Source organism: Notolepis coatsorum (genome assembly GCF_963971535.1).
Source record: "Notolepis coatsorum genome assembly, chromosome: 4".
In the NCBI taxonomy this organism is placed as follows: Eukaryota; Metazoa; Chordata; class Actinopteri; order Aulopiformes; family Paralepididae; genus Notolepis; species Notolepis coatsorum.
This window is the reverse complement of record NC_140168.1, coordinates 190,247,654-190,263,737: the sequence shown is the minus strand read 5'-3', so window position 1 is coordinate 190,263,737 and position 16,084 is coordinate 190,247,654.

The following is a 16,084-nucleotide window of genomic DNA, read 5'->3' as shown; positions in this document are numbered from 1 at the left end:
CAGTGTCAGTCGCCCCAGCGCCTTGCAGCGCTTCATACTGTGTGTGTGTGTGTGTGTGTATATACAGTTCATACTGTGTGTGTGTGTGTATATACAGTTCATACTGTGTGTGTGTGTGTGTGTGTGTATACAGTTCATACTGTGTGTGTGTATACAGTTCATACTGTGTGTGTGTGTGTATATATACAGTACATACTGCGTGTGTGTGTATACAGTTCATGCTGTGTGTGTGTGTGTGTGTGTATATACAGTTCATACTGTGTGTGTATATATACAGTTCATACTGTGTGTGTATATACAGTTCATACTGTGTGTGTCTATATACAGTTCATACTGTGTGTGTGTGTATATATCAAGTCAAGTCAAGTCAAGAGTTTTATTTGTCACGGCATACAAGTATACAATGAAATGCGGGGGGTCTTGGCCGCAACGATGTGCATAATACAATAGTACTGTATAATAAGAATCCAATAGAACGACATTGTGCAATAAAACAAGTAAACAAAGTAGGGCATATCGGTATATGTACAGTTATTTACAGAGCATGGTAGGACATGCTAGGTCCTGTGGTAGTGCAATACACTGTTAGCTACGGATGAGGCACTGGGTCTTTATGTACACTGCTATACAATGCTATATTATACAATCTCAAGTTATACTATACTATTATTAAAGTGACCTTTCCTTTGTAAAGTGGCCATAAGTGTGAGCGTGTGCAGCATGAGTGTGTGTGTACTCATGTTAAAGTGGCTGCTAGTGTGTGAGCGTGTACAGTGTGTGTGTTGTGTGTGTGCTCATGTGTGCTTGTGTGTGGAGAGTTCAGTGTTCAAGGCTCTGATGGCCTGGGGGAAGAAGCTGAGCCGAAGTCTCTCTGTCCTAGTTGCTGGTGTTCGCAGGCATTTGCCTGACCGCAGCAGCATGAACAGGCTGTTGTTGGGGTGGTGAGGGTCTTTCATTATTCTGCAGGCTCTGGATTTGCACCTCTTGTTGTATAGGACCTGCAGGGGTGGTAGTGCAATACCCGTGGTACGCTCGGCTGAGTGCACCACTCTCTGTAGGGCCACCTTTTTGTCGTGTGCCATGCTGTTTCTATACCAGGCAGTGATGTTTCCAGTCAAGATGCTCTCTACAGCTCCGGAGTAGAAGGACTGGAGTATCTTCCCAGATACTCTGAACTTCCTTAACTGTCTCAGGTGGTAGAGGCGCTGCTTCGCCTTTTTTACGACTGAGTCTATGTGTGTTGTCCATGTCAGATCCTCTGAGATGTGGACCCCAAGGTACTTGAAGCTGCTCACCCTGTCCACGGTAGCCCCGTTTATCCTCAGTGGTGTGTGTGTCTCCTGCTGTCTCCTCCTAAAATCCACGATCAGCTCCTTGGTTTTACCAATGTTCAGGAGCAGGCTGTTGTCCTGGCCAGTACCTCAACCTCCTCCCGGTAGGCCTTCTCGTCGTTGTCCGAGATCAGCCCCACCACCACTGTGTCGTCCGCAAACTTCACTATGGAGTTGGAGCTGAACTTGGCCACACAGTCGTGTGTGTATAGTGAGTACAGCAGGGGGCTCAGAACACAGCCCTGGGGGGACCCGATGCTCAGGGTGATGGTGTTGGAGGTCTGACCCCCTGGGGCCTTTCGCTCAGAAAGTCCAGTATCCAGGCACTCAGAGCGGAGCTCAGACCCAGCTCGATCAGCTTGTCCACCAGTCTGGTGGGGACTATGGTGTTGAACGCTGAGCTGTAGTCAATGAACAACAGTCTCACATAGCCCCCCTTCTGTCGGTCCAGGTGAGAGAGGGTGCTGTGCAGTACTTGGGAGACCGCATCATCAGTGGACCTGTTTGGCCTGTATGCAAATTGCATAGGGTCCATATCACTGGGCAGGGAGGCACAAATGTGATCCTTGACCAGCCTCTCGAAACATTTCATGGCCACAGAGGTGAGTGCCACCGGTCTGTAGTCATTGAGACATATTGGGGAGGGTTTCTTTGGTACAAGGATGATGGTAGACATCTTGAAGCAGGCAGGGACCACTGACTCTGCCAGGGATCAATTAAATATGGCGGTGAACACAGGGGCTAGCTGGTTAGCACAGGACTTAAGTATGCGTCCTGTTATTCCATCTGGGCCAGCAGCTTTTCTGATGTTCACCTGCATAAATGCTCTTCTCACACTGTGTACCGACAACGAGAGAGCGTCCCCGCCCCCCGCGGTTGCCCCCCCCCCTCCACAACAGCCGGCGCGCCAGTGACGCCACTAGGCGTTGAGCTAGCGGCGCCACTGTCTACACCAATCCGAGCGTAGAAGGAGTTGAGTTTGTCCGCGAGAGAGGCGTCGTCACTCCCCATTGAGCGGGCGCTGACTTTGTAGTCAGTTATCGTCCTCAGTCCCCGCCATAAGCCTCTTGTGTCGTTTTGTGCCATTTGTGTCTCCAATTTATCAGCATATGTCCGTTTTGCAAGTTTTACAGCCTTGCGCAGAGTATAGACTGTAGCCTTATACTCCTCCATGTTTCCTGACTCTCTGCCCAGGTTGTAGGCAGTGGTGCAGGATTTCAGAGCTGCTCTGATAGTAATATCCACCCACGGTTTCTGATTTGGTAAGACCCGCACCTTTTTAGTAGGGACAATACTATCAGCCAGTGTTGTAATGAAGCTCACAACGGTGTCCGCAAATTCGCTGACGTCACTGGCGCTTCCTTGAAACATCCCCCAATCTGCGTCCTCGAGAGCGTCCTGAAGCGTGGCCTCTGATTGGTTGTTTGTAAACGGGATAGAGGAAGATGGCGTCATGATCGTGCTGGTATCCCCCACTGTTACGTATTACTTTCACATGGTGGAGGGATACTTACTGTCTGTGGTGCATATTCACATTGTGGTTAAGTGTGCTGTCACTAATTGGTGGTTTAATTGACACACTGTTTCTTCTTGTTTTTGCTTGTTTAAAATGGCCGTTTTTTAATTGATCACAGGTGTGGTGATGAGGCACCACGCCCTACAAATGCAGAGTGCAGGCAGCAGTCAAGTCTCCCCCACTTCACAGGAGATGTCTCAGCTCTCCAGCGTCTCACCTGCTCTCTCTCTTTGTTTTGTTGTACATTCGGCTTGTTCTTCTTTTTTGCATATAGTTTTGTTATTTAACTTTGGAGTCTGGAACACCCAGCTCCCACTATTTCTGTCCATTTAGTTAGTTGTGAATAAATAGTTATTTTTGATACACTTGTGTCCAGTGTCCTGTGTCCACCACGTCGCATTCAAGGCCTTGACGAGCCATATGTTAGGCTTGAATGTAACATGGGGGCTCTAGCCGGTCTACAAACAGGTAAGTATGCTCTTAATTTATCATTTGATTTGACTACTGGTATGCTTTAAAATATTTAGTTTAGTGGACACCACAGGTAGGTCATTTCGTTGTTTTCTGGCTGTTGTTAGCCTCCTGTGTACCATGTACTCCTGGGGCAGTCAAAGAAGTGATTGGTATATGATCTTTGGCTGGTAGCAGGTGTGGTTGAAGAAAGCTAGGTCTACAGTGCATTAGCTTTCAGTATAGGTAGGTTAGGGGGCCGGGAAATGTAATTAGTGTGTTAGGACCTGATGTAAGTGTTTTTTTGTTAGATTAGACATGTGGTGGGCCTAGCGGTCCTTCTTTTGACTGCAGTTTAGGTTTTAGAAGCTATTTGTGAGTCAAATCAGATTGTATGGAGCACCTGTTTGTATTAGAATTTGTTTGTTGAATTTGTTTGAGTGTAACACAAGGGGTTTTGCCTCACTTGGTTTGTGTTACTGAAGAGCGTTTGTTCCTGTACTTTGGGATAAATGCCTACCACAGGGTTAGTCTTGTGGGTGGTTCATCTCAGCAGAGGCCTGTAGCTAGTGTCCAGTAGCAGTGTCTGCTGTGATTCTCTAGTATAGGATCTGTGTGCATTATTGAGCTTGACCTTTTTGATCCAGTATGTGTTATGCCGTGTGTCTTAAATACAGTGTGATTTTTTTTGCGTGCTAACATATAATGCCGTGTTTTGAACTACTGCTTGTGAGTTTATTGCGTGCTGTGTTATGCCGTGTATCATCAATCACTGTCATTTAATTACGTGCTACACCTTTTTGTGGATACAGGGAAATTGGAGTTTGAACCCCAGGTCGTAGGAACGGTGGGTGAGTTGCTTGTGTTTTGGGTACTGAATTATGTCCCTTGTTGTGGATTAATTGTAGTATTGCCTTGTATTAGTAATTAATATTGTTGTATTCATTTGTTGTCGTTTATTGAGGATAATAGACAATGACGTTGGACATTGATGACTTTGTTGCAGAGCCAACACTGGCTAAGGTAAAACAATGTTCAAAGGTTGAGTTACTACAGGTAGCATCAAGGTTTTCAATAGACCTCGATGCAGGCCAGAAAAAGGAGAACTTGGTGGGTCAATTAATTGAGGAACTGCATACACTAAATGTAACTGAGGGGTACAATTCCCTGACTGTATTACTAGATATGATACTTACTACCACTACCTTTGTACTTAATATTCGGCCACCCAGTACTCGGCATAAATATATTATGATGAACACTGTCACGTAGATGAAACGGATCCAACACAAATGTACGAATTAGAAATAGGTCTTTATTTCTACACAGCGATGGTGTGTAGAGCAAGCACTTAATCAAATCAATCACATTTATGAATGGGAATTAGTATGCACTTTTATGGCAAGAGTATTCGTCGGTATATCAATAGAGAATGTCCAATCTCTGAAGGCGCAGGTGGTACATATACGACCTGGAATAGTTAAGGAATAACAGCAATGATACTTTAATGATTATAGAACTGGATACACTAGGGGGGAATTCCGGTCGCTTGTAAGACAACTGGAGAAGGGGGGGGGGGGGGTAGAGTCTGGCTGTATCCGTCTGGCCAAGGGTATCCTGGGAGAACCCACGGTTGTGCGGCTCGGTGCCTCAGCGATCCTCGATCCACAGATGAAAGCAGTTGGACTCTCTGTGGGCCGGCTTCCTTCGGTCCACGATGGAGAGACGTGAAGCGACCTCGTCGTGTAGAGCGTCTCCTCACCTGTCGTCCTCTCCGGGGGGGGGGTTTCCAACACACGGCAGTGTTGGTCTTTATCCATAGAATAATCACTGTATACAAAGCATAATCTGTGCCTGGGAAGGCGGGCTGTCGTCGGTAGAATAATCCGGTATGCAGGTCCACTCGCTCGTCGGCTCTGGGGCTCATCGGGTGCAGCCTCACATGGGGTCGGCCACCCTGGATAAGCAGCCAGTTCTCTGCCCGAAACGATGGGGTACTGACTACGATAGTATTCTCACCGTACGAAGCACTATATATTAACAGACTATTATTAGCTTAATAGACTACGTCCAACTCGACGATATAGTGCCAAATATGACTATTCAAATATTAATATACACGATGTCTCAATACCGATGGTAGGCCGAACTTGGCCTTACTCCCACACGTGGCGTCGCGGGGAGGCTTTACGTCTGTCACTCTATTGGAGGGTAAGAAACTGGACTAAAAAGAAAGTCCTACTTTAGTAGCGCAGTATATATACGCACTATGAACAAATAGTACCGTTAGTGGTGCGGTAGCCAGATTCCTACGCGGAATTAGGACTTGTTCGTACATGTTGAGCGGTACGTTTGAACTGGGTCTGGGGGGTATGGCAGCCTGGCACCAAGGTCTCGACCAATAGTAGAATGGAGACTATTATGGGATGTTCAGTAGGCTAGAATGGATATTCAATGCATATTGTACAAGGAATATACAAGGGATATCAAGGAATATTAGAGAATATACAAATACAATTAAATATATATATATAATAAATATATATATTCGGTTTAATCTGGCCCTTCACAACAGCCACCCCCTGATTGGTCCCAGACCTAATCAGTTAAGCAGAGACAGATTAATCGCGTTGTCTATTTACACATAAGGGTTTGCTGTAGGGGTCAGTCAACTTCACAAAGTCATAGGGTTATAGGGTCATGGTCATCATCGATTGTGTCTGGGAGTCGGGGCAGTTCTATGAGCCTCGCCACGGGACGGGTGTAAGTGCGACCCTGGACAAGCACTTCAGCTGCTCGGACCTTGCCGTCGGCACCGGTGATCACCCTGCTTACGCGGCCGGCCGGCCACATAGCTCTGGGCAGTGATTGATCAATAATCATGACGACTGTTCCTTCTGTCAAATTGTCTCTCTCCTTTACCCACTTCTGGCGGGTCTGTAGAGACGGTAGGTAGTGCAGTAGGAATGTCCTTTGTTGTGCACTCTCTATGGTAGTGCAATCATCTATGTTGGGGTCTGCAGAGATAACAGTGCTCAATCCACAGAACACAGGCTTCTTATTCTCAGCCTCCTCCTGACTGGCTTCCCTCGGGATAGGCGTGGGCCACTCTCCTTCCGGGAGCTTTAGGAATGCTGGGCCGTCACTGTAGACATTGCGACGGGTGAGGTCATCTAGGGGCATTCCCCGGGTGATGACGTCAGCTGGGTTCTGTTTTGTATCAACGTAGCGCCACTCTGTTTCTCCGGTTAACTCTTCGGTTAAGTCTTGAATCTCGGTGACTCTGACTCCCACGAAGACTTTGTACTTGCATGAGTCCGATTTGATCCAGGCTAGTACTGTCGTGGAATCTGACCACAGGATTGTTCTAGACACCGGTATGGTGAGCTCACGTTGGATGAGCGTGGCTAGGTGCGCTCCGGCTAGGGCTGCGCAGAGCTCTAGACGTGGGATAGATTGTTGCTTGCGTGGGGCTATTCTCGAGCGGGCGAGGACAAATGCTGTGTAGATCTCTCCCCCCTCTTCTTGGGCCCGCAAGTAGGCTATTGATCCGTATGCGACCTCTGAGGCGTCATTGAAGACGTGTAAGTCCATTTTACATGTCTCTGGCCTCACCGTGGGTGGGAAGTAGCTTCGGCGCATATTAACGCCTGGGAGTGAGTGGAGCTCCATCTCCCACTCTCTCCAGGTGGATGCAAGGTGTGCGGGAATAGGGTCGTCCCAGCCCTGGTCCTTGTCCCACAATGCTCGTACAATCATTTTTGCCCTGGTGGTGTACGGTAGAATACATCCTAGCGGGTCATATTGTCGGGCGAGTGTTGTGTACACACTCCGTCTGGTGGTCGGCGCCGCCGCCGGCCTTCCCTGCTCCGTAGTCAGGGGCTTGTGTCTGTAGTGAAGCGAATCTGTTTTGAATCGCCACACCAATCCCAGGGTCATCTCCTGGGCTTCTCCCGGGATTGTAGCCATCCAGGTCTCGCTGCTGGCTGCCTTGTCCTCGGAGGAGAGGCTGCGCAGTACTTGCGGATCGCTGCTGGCCCACTGCCTGAGATCAAAGCCGCCTTTGATCGATGAGGCGCGGAGTTTAATCAGGGGAGCCTCGGCTTCTTCCTGGGTTGAAAGGCTTTGTAGACAGTTGTCTACGTAGAAGCTGTTCTTTACGCTGTGTCGGACCTCTTCGTCCGCTGCTGGGTCCTCTGCTACATGTTTCTGTAGTGCAAATGTAGCACAGCAGGGGCTGCACGTCGTTCCGAAGGGGAGGACTTCCCATTGGTAGATGGCTGGGTGCTCATCTCCTGGCTTCTCTCTCCATAGGAACCGTAACAGGGGCTTGTCCTCCTCTACTAATCTCACCTGCAGGAACATTCCTTTAATGTCCCCGCTGATGGCCACCTTTTCCTGGCGGAAGCGGAGTAGAACGCCGAGTAGGGAGGGGCCGAGTGTGGGACCGGGCAGTAACTCTTTATTCAGATTTTGGGATCCGATCTGGTAGCTGCAGTTAAATACTATGCGGTCTTTACCGTTGTGATGGACCTTGTGGTGAGGCACGTACCATGATTCAGTGGTCTGGTCAGCCTCTTTAATGTCCATCTTTGTGACGTGTCCCGCTGTGATGAGCTTCTCAATCTCAGCGCGGTATACACTCTCTTGGGCGGGGTTCTTGGCTAAGCGCCGCTCCGTGTTCAGCAGGTACCGTTCTGTGGCGTCTGTCTTGGCGTGGAAAGTAGGCATTCCTTCTCGCCGCAGGAGTGGCGTGGCGTATCTCAACACGCCGTTGACCGGGACTCTCTTGGTCCCTGTCTCGAGGAGGTGAATGGCGTAAATGTCATCTTTAGAGCGAATGTCTTTCTTTCCGTTCTTAAAGGGCATTTGTTCCAAGGTCCATAGCCGCTCTACGTGTTGCAGGAGTGCGGTTTCTCCCTCTGTGACTCGGGAGTGGAGACATCTAGTGGCTGTACTTCGGTTGAGAGATTTGGCGAGCGGGCCTTGGAGAGTCCATCCCAAACGGGTCTCGACTGCTGCAGGACAGCCTCGGGGTCCGGTATGAACCCGGTCTATCGGGACAATGAGGTCTGCATGGTCGGAGCCTATCAACAGGGTCGGCATAGCATTGTCTATGAGCGGGATCGGTAACTTGCGCAGATGTGCATATTTCTCCATCAGCTTGGCGACGGGGTATGTGTACCGCGACAGTCCTATTTCTTGGCTGGTGAAAGCGTCTGTAATCTGGTACCGTCGCTCAGGCTGGCCGCTTGCTGCGATAGAGAATGAGACATTCTCGCCCTTTATCGTCTTCAAATCTCGTCTTATTGTCCGAATTGTCATTTGGGTTTCGCTTCCCCGCAGCCCTAGCTGGGCCGCAGCGGAGGCGAGCAGAAGGGTCTTCTCTGACCCGTCATCGAGGACGGCGTAAGTGTCCAGGACTTTATTCTGGTAGCTTAGTGTCACACGCACTACTTTTAGGAGTACTCGGGCTCCACTGCTGCTGGCGGGATCGATGTACATGACGCTCGCTTTGCTGCTGGATGGTGCGGGTGAAGGGCGGCGTCTGTTACTGTCGTGAAGTATGTCCAGATGGGCTCCATCGCACTTGGTGCACCTTTTCTTTAAGCGGCATTCGGCTGCCATGTGTGAGCGCGCACAGCGAAAACAGCGCTTGTTGGACTTTATCCATTGACTTGCTTCCTCCGCGTTCAGCTTGGGGAAGGAGTCACATTGCGCTAGCCAGTGTTCTTTCTCACAGTAGGGGCACACTATCTTCCACTTCTCCGTTCTGGAGGGGGTACTGTGGCTCCTGCTGCTCGGTACTGACTCCGATTGGTGCATCACAGTCACCGATCTTCTTCCATCATTTAGTCGTCTGGTTCCTTCTCTGGAGCCAGGGGTGCTCCGTCCGAATGTATCTAGCCGTAGGCTGCTGACTTCTCTCGCCAGGAAGTCTGCTAGATCGAGGAGGTTCGGTTCGGGGCCATTCGGGTCTCGGTGGTCTCTCTGCCGCCTAAAACGCTCCTGTCGAGCGGGCGGCAGCTTCTCCAAGATCCTTTCCACATTTGAGTTGGCGTAAAGTTCATGCCTCCCCTTCTCTCTCTGCGCTCCCAACATCCCTACCAGGGACTGCACTCTGATGGACAGGTCGTCCAGTGCTCGATTGTCTATTGCTGGGGGTAAGCGGTCGATGTGTCGGATCTCCTGGATCACGTAATCCCATATGCGCCCATACCTCTGGTCCAATGCTACCAGCGCTGCTGTGTATGGGGTGGTGGAAGTCGCGTAGGCGAGCGCTATATTATGTGCGCGGGGTACCTTTAAGTGCTTCAGTAGGATGGCGTATTTATGGCGTTCATCCAATACATCCACCAACATGGTCTCCAGACACATGCAGAGTTCTGTATACTGGGCCCGGTTCTCTTGGGTGAAGTCGGGTACCATAGGCGTGCCAATGTATGACGCTGACTGTGGATACATCGGCGAGCGTTGGGGGAGAGGCCTCCTAGGCGAGTCTCCTCCCACTCCTTGGTATGGGCTGGTACCGGCAGTGTACCATGGCCCGCTTGTCCAGGTGCTGTTCGTGCGGGTCGTGCGTCGTGCTCACCCGGGTATAGAGTCGGGGGTCTGTAGCGCAGCTCCGCGGGAGTATAGCCTGGGCTGTACCGGACCTCCTGGTCCGGTAGAGTACTGTGCTGTCGTCGGCCGTGGTTCTCCTCCTCTTCCTCTTCGTCTTCAGTTAGGTCATCCAGTGCTTGTAGTCTCTGGTTTAGCCTCTCCACAGGATATGCTGCTCCTTCCCGGTTGCTAGGTCTCGCTTGGACCGGTGGGGGGAGGTGGTCTGTGGGGGGTATAGACCTCGTCTGTTGGTCAAGTTCAGGATTGTTTACTCGGCTAGGGGATGCCGCCCTGGAGGTGTGTCTAGACGAGTTCCTGGAGCCTCTGGCGGAGGGAGAGGGTGTTGTCCGTCTGATCAGCTGTTCTATTAGTTGCGCTTGCTGTCTGTCGCGCTCTGCGTCCCGTAGAGCACCAGCAGCTGCTCGCTGGCTGTCTGCTCGGTCTCGGGCCACATTCTCTTCCCTCTGAATGCGTCTTATTTCTAGACGTATATGCTCTTCTTCGCTCCGCTGCTGGATCTGCAGTCGGTCGCGTTCAGCAGCGGCGTTCAGGCTGATGAGGAAGGCCTGCTGTAGGGTCCTCTCTGCCTCGCTGGGAGAAGGCGGTTGTATAGGGGAGCCTTCCCTCGGGGTACTCCTTGCGGAGCCTTGGAGCTCTATCTCCACGGTGCTCTCCCCGTCTTCTTCCGTGCCGAGTTCTCTCTCTGTAGCGTTGTATTCCTCCCGGGACTCATCGGGGACTACTTCTTCAGTACTGGCGGGGTGTGAAGTCATGTCTGGTTCCCACTGGTCCCCACCGTGAACTTGGTCAGTTACATTAGAACCCGTAGGGGCCTCTATGGTCGGGGTAGTCTGGGCGTTGGGGTTAGACATACTTTTACTTTCTAGTTTTACCGCGTTTACTGTTAGTAGAAGACTAGGTTATTGACTGACAGCGTAAGCCTCTAAGTACTGAGGGAGCCGTCGTTCGCGCTGCGGGCGTTGGTTAGGAGGATCGTTTCGTGGAGTGTTCATCATAGGCCATTTCAATATTAATAACACTATATTAATATTACACTAATTACGATCCGGCTCGAAGGACCAATTGTAACTGAGGGGTACAATTCCCTGACTGTATTACTAGATATGATACTTACTACCACTACCTTTGTACTTAATATTCGGCCACCCAGTACTCGGCATAAATATATTATGATGAACACTGTCACGTAGATGAAACGGATCCAACACAAATGTACGAATTAGAAATAGGTCTTTATTTCTACACAGCGATGGTGTGTAGAGCAAGCACTTAATCAAATCAATCACATTTATGAATGGGAATTAGTATGCACTTTTATGGCAAGAGTATTCGTCGGTATATCAATAGAGAATGTCCAATCTCTGAAGGCGCAGGTGGTACATATACGACCTGGAATAGTTAAGGAATAACAGCAATGATACTTTAATGATTATAGAACTGGATACACTAGGGGGGAATTCCGGTCGCTTGTAAGACAACTGGAGAAGGGGGGGGGGGTAGAGTCTGGCTGTATCCGTCTGGCCGAGGGTATCCTGGGAGAACCCACGGTTGTGCGGCTCGGTGCCTCAGCGATCCTCGATCCACAGATGAAAGCAGTTGGACTCTCTGTGGGCCGGCTTCCTTCGGTCCACGATGGAGAGACGTGAAGCGACCTCGTCGTGTAGAGCGTCTCCTCACCTGTCGTCCTCTCCGGGGGGGGGGTTTCCAACACACGGCAGTGTTGGTCTTTATCCATAGAATAATCACTGTATACAAAGCATAATCCGTGCCTGGGAAGGCGGGCTGTCGTCGGTAGAATAATCCGGTATGCAGGTCCACTCGCTCGTCGGCTCTGGGGCTCCTCGGGTGCAGCCTCACATGGGGTCGGCCACCCTGGATAAGCAGCCAGTTCTCTGCCCGAAACGATGGGGTACTGACTACGATAGTATTCTCACCGTACGAAGCACTATATATTAACAGACTATTATTAGCTTAATAGACTACGTCCAACTCGATGATATAGTGCCAAATATGACTATTCAAATATTAATATACACGATGTCTCAATACCGATGGTAGGCCGAACTTGGCCTTACTCCCACACGTGGCGTCGCGGGGAGGCTTTACGTCTGTCACTCTATTGGAGGGTAAGAAACTGGACTAAAAAGAAAGTCCTACTTTAGTAGCGCAGTATATATACGCACTATGAACAAATAGTACCGTTAGTGGTGCGGTAGCCAGATTCCTACGCGGAACTAGGACTTGTTCGTACATGTTGAGCGGTACGTTTGAACTGGGTCTGGGGGGTATGGCAGCCTGGCACCAAGGTCTCGACCAATAGTAGAATGGAGACTATTATGGGATGTTCAGTAGGCTAGAATGGATATTCAATGCATATTGTACAAGGAATATACAAGGGATATCAAGGAATATTAGAGAATATACAAATACAATTAAATATATATATATAATAAATATATATATTCGGTTTAATCTGGCCCTTCACAACACTAAAGGTTTTTGGTGTGGCTGCAGGTAGAACTCTGGAGGAAGAGGGAGAAGGCTTTGAGCTACCGCGTGGGCGAGATGTGGAGCTTAGGACAGCGCGTGAGCTTGCAGCTATTAACAAAGCAGACCGTGAGGACAAAGCAGCTGAACGGGAGGCTATTGAAGCTAGTGAGGTAAGGAGAGTAGCTGCAGCAGCTACAGCAGCAGCTACATCAGCAGCTGCAGCCAGAGCAGAACGTGAGGCCCAGGAAGCTTTTGAGGTGGCACAGGAGGTACGCGCCCAGGCAGCATATGACCGGGAGATGGCGATGCGTAATGCGGGTGGTGCTGGTGCTGTGCATCGGGAGCCGGGTTTTGATATGGCTAGGCAGAAAAGCATGGTTCCGTTTTTTTTGGAAAGGGACGTCGATAGTTTTTTTTTATTATTTGAGGACATAGCTGGCAGTTGCGGCTGGCCAGCAGATAAATGGACTATCCTCATGCAGAGTGCTTTGCGCGGTAAGGCACAGATCGTGTATGCGTCGATGTATCCTGATAATAAGGATTATGCTTTGGTGAAACAGGCTATCCTTAAAGCCTATGAATTGGTCCCTGAGGCTTACCGCCAGAAATTTTGCAATTTAAGGAAACAGAACTCTCAGTCTTTTGTGGAGTTTGTGAGGGAAAAGCGGTTGCTTTTTGACCGGTGGTGTGCAGCAGAAAAGGTCACCACAGTGGAGGAGATTAGGGACCTAATCTTATTAGAGGAATTCAAGGTGTATGGCGTATCTGAGGATATTGCTATGTACTTAAATGAGAGGAAAGTCAGGACCTGTTCAGCAGCAGCGGTCCTGGCTGATGAGTATGTTTTGACCCACAGGACGTCCTTTGAGAGACAGCATTATCCTGTGCATGATGAGGGGAGGCCAAAATGGACTCCTAATAGGCCTACAGTGTCCAGTGCTGGGGGTAGTGGTAAGTTTAATGGGGCATGGGGAAGCGATGATGCCCGGAAGTGCCAGAATTGTGGGAGTGCAGGACATGTGATGGGGAATTGTTATCGTTTGCACCCAGAAAAGCGCCCGTCTAACCCACCCAGACCAGTGATGTTGATAAATGCGCCTGTACGTAACCCTGTTGTTCTGTCTCCACTAGATGGCAAAGGAGTGGATGACCTTTACACACCTTTCAGGAGTAAAGGGTTTGTTTCATTGACAGAGGGAGGTCCTAAAGTACCGGTGACAATTCTCCGTGATACTGGCGCATCCCAATCTTTTGTGCAAAGTAGTGTCCTGCCCGTTACGCACCGCTCTGAGTTGGGTGCAGGGGTTGTTATTGAGGTTTTTGGAATGCACACGATGAATGTGCCGCTGCATAATGTCTTTCTTGATTGTGCCCTTGTATCAGGACCAGTGGTGATCGGAGTGACGGCTGGCAAACTCCCTATGCAGGGGGTAACGTTGCTCTTGGGCAATGACTTGGCTGGAGGTAAGGTACTGGTGAAACCGGAGGTGACATGCGTGCCAGATACTCAAGTGGCGGAGCAGTATCTCGTGGGCTTCCCAGCCTTTACAGTGGCTGAGGCCACAGACGAATATGAGGAGGTGAATGAGGAGGATGAGAGTGAGAATGATGCTGTGTGGGATGTTGCTAATTAAGGTGGCGCCATTTCTGTTGGTGTTTCTGATGTTTCATGTGGCACCGCTCTGGTTAAGGAGGCTACAAGGCCAGAATTGGGCTGTCGGCCTTCCTGCAGTAGCTCTTACGTTCATGATGTCTCACTTGTCAGCAGTGATGATCCCAGTATGGTCAGTGTTTCTGATATTGATTCATGTGACCACACTGACTCTCTGCCAGGCACTGGGTATGCTAGTCAACCTAGTTACCTGTGTCCTGTGCAGCAGGAGCAGTCTTCACAACCTAGTCTAATGGGTGACGACCATTTTGGTTGTGACGAGGTTGATGTGTGTGCCACCATTTGGCAAAGGTGTCATGGCAATGTTACTGTGTGTGCCACCATTTTTGCTTGTGACAGTGGAACGGTTTCAGACACCGTTTTGTTTCATGACGAGGTTGCTGTCTGTGACACCATTGTTGCTCATGACAGTCCTGTTTTTTGTGACACTGTTTTGGCTCATGACGGTGCAGTTTCTTCTGTCATTGTTGCGAATGACAGTGCTAATTTTTGTGGCGCCATTTTGAGTCACAGTGTTGATGAGTGTGCCACCATTTTGGATCCTGACCATGTTATTTTTTGTGGCGCCATTTTGAGTGGTGATCCAAATGTTTTTGTGATTGATGAGATGTTACTGTGTTCCAGAGACGGTGGTGACGTGCCTGTGGCGGTACATCCTGCTCTGGGAGATCATGGTTTGATGTCTGCTCCTGGCCTGCCGGTGTCAGGAGGGTGGGCGATGGGCCCTGTGGTGGTGCCAGGGACGTGTGGGGTGTCTTGTGTTCCTGTTGGCTATCTTGGCTATCCTGTGTGCAATGAGCCTGTCTCTCATATTGATTCCGGTTTAATGCCTATTTTTGACAGGTCGGTATCGGTGGAGCGGCCTGTTAAGGTAAAGTTTTTGTTTTGTGTTGATCTGTTGGTTGGTGGATTGACTTCTAGGCCTTGCGCCTCGGTAGGGGCTGAGTGGGGTTTAGTTGCCCGGATGTTTCCACCAGCTCCGCTCCATCTGGGCCCAGCTGGGTACATTTTGGAGGGGTCTCGCTTGAGCGGGTGTCAGGTCGAGGTTGTTTGTGCTGAGCAATGGTGTCGAGTGTTCCTCAGTAGGGAGCATTCGACGGAGTTGAGGGTCGTGTTCGACAGGGGCCGACCCGTTATCACTCTGTGGTAGTGGCTCGCTTTGTGGGTCACAGTTTTTTTTTATGTACAGTTGAGTGTGACTCTTGACCGGGGCTCACACTCAACACAGTACAGGCGCTGCACATGTTAGAGTGTGTGGTTGCAATTTTTTTTGGTAAGGTTGGTAAGTATCCCCTTATTTATTTATGTTCGTTCTCTTGGTGTTGGTTTCTTTGGGCTATAGTTGGGAGAAGAACATAAATCTTCGGTGTGGGGGTGTTACGTATTACTTTCACATGGTGGAGGGATACTTACTGTCTGTGGTGCATATTCACATTGTGGTTAAGTGTGCTGTCACTAATTGGTGGTTTAATTGACACACTGTTTCTTCTTGTTTTTGCTTGTTTAAAATGGCCGTTTTTTAATTGATCACAGGTGTGGTGATGAGGCACCACGCCCTACAAATGCAGAGTGCAGGCAGCAGTCAAGTCTCCCCCACTTCACAGGAGATGTCTCAGCTCTCCAGCGTCTCACCTGCTCTCTCTCTTTGTTTTGTTGTACATTCGGCTTGTTCTTCTTTTTTGCATATAGTTTTGTTATTTAACTTTGGAGTCTGGAACACCCAGCTCCCACTATTTCTGTCCATTTAGTTAGTTGTGAATAAATAGTTATTTTTGATACACTTTTGTCCAGTGTCCTGTGTCCACCACGTCGCATTCAAGGCCTTGACGAGCCATATGTTAGGCTTGAATGTAACACCCGCCAACGGCGGAGCCGGTACAGCCTTGTAGCCGGCTCTGAACGGGGTGTAGCAGTGGTCGAGCGTATTCCCTCCTCTGGTGGAGCAGGCGATGTGCTGAAAGAAGGATGGCATCACTTTTTTCAGATTTGCCTGATTGAAAT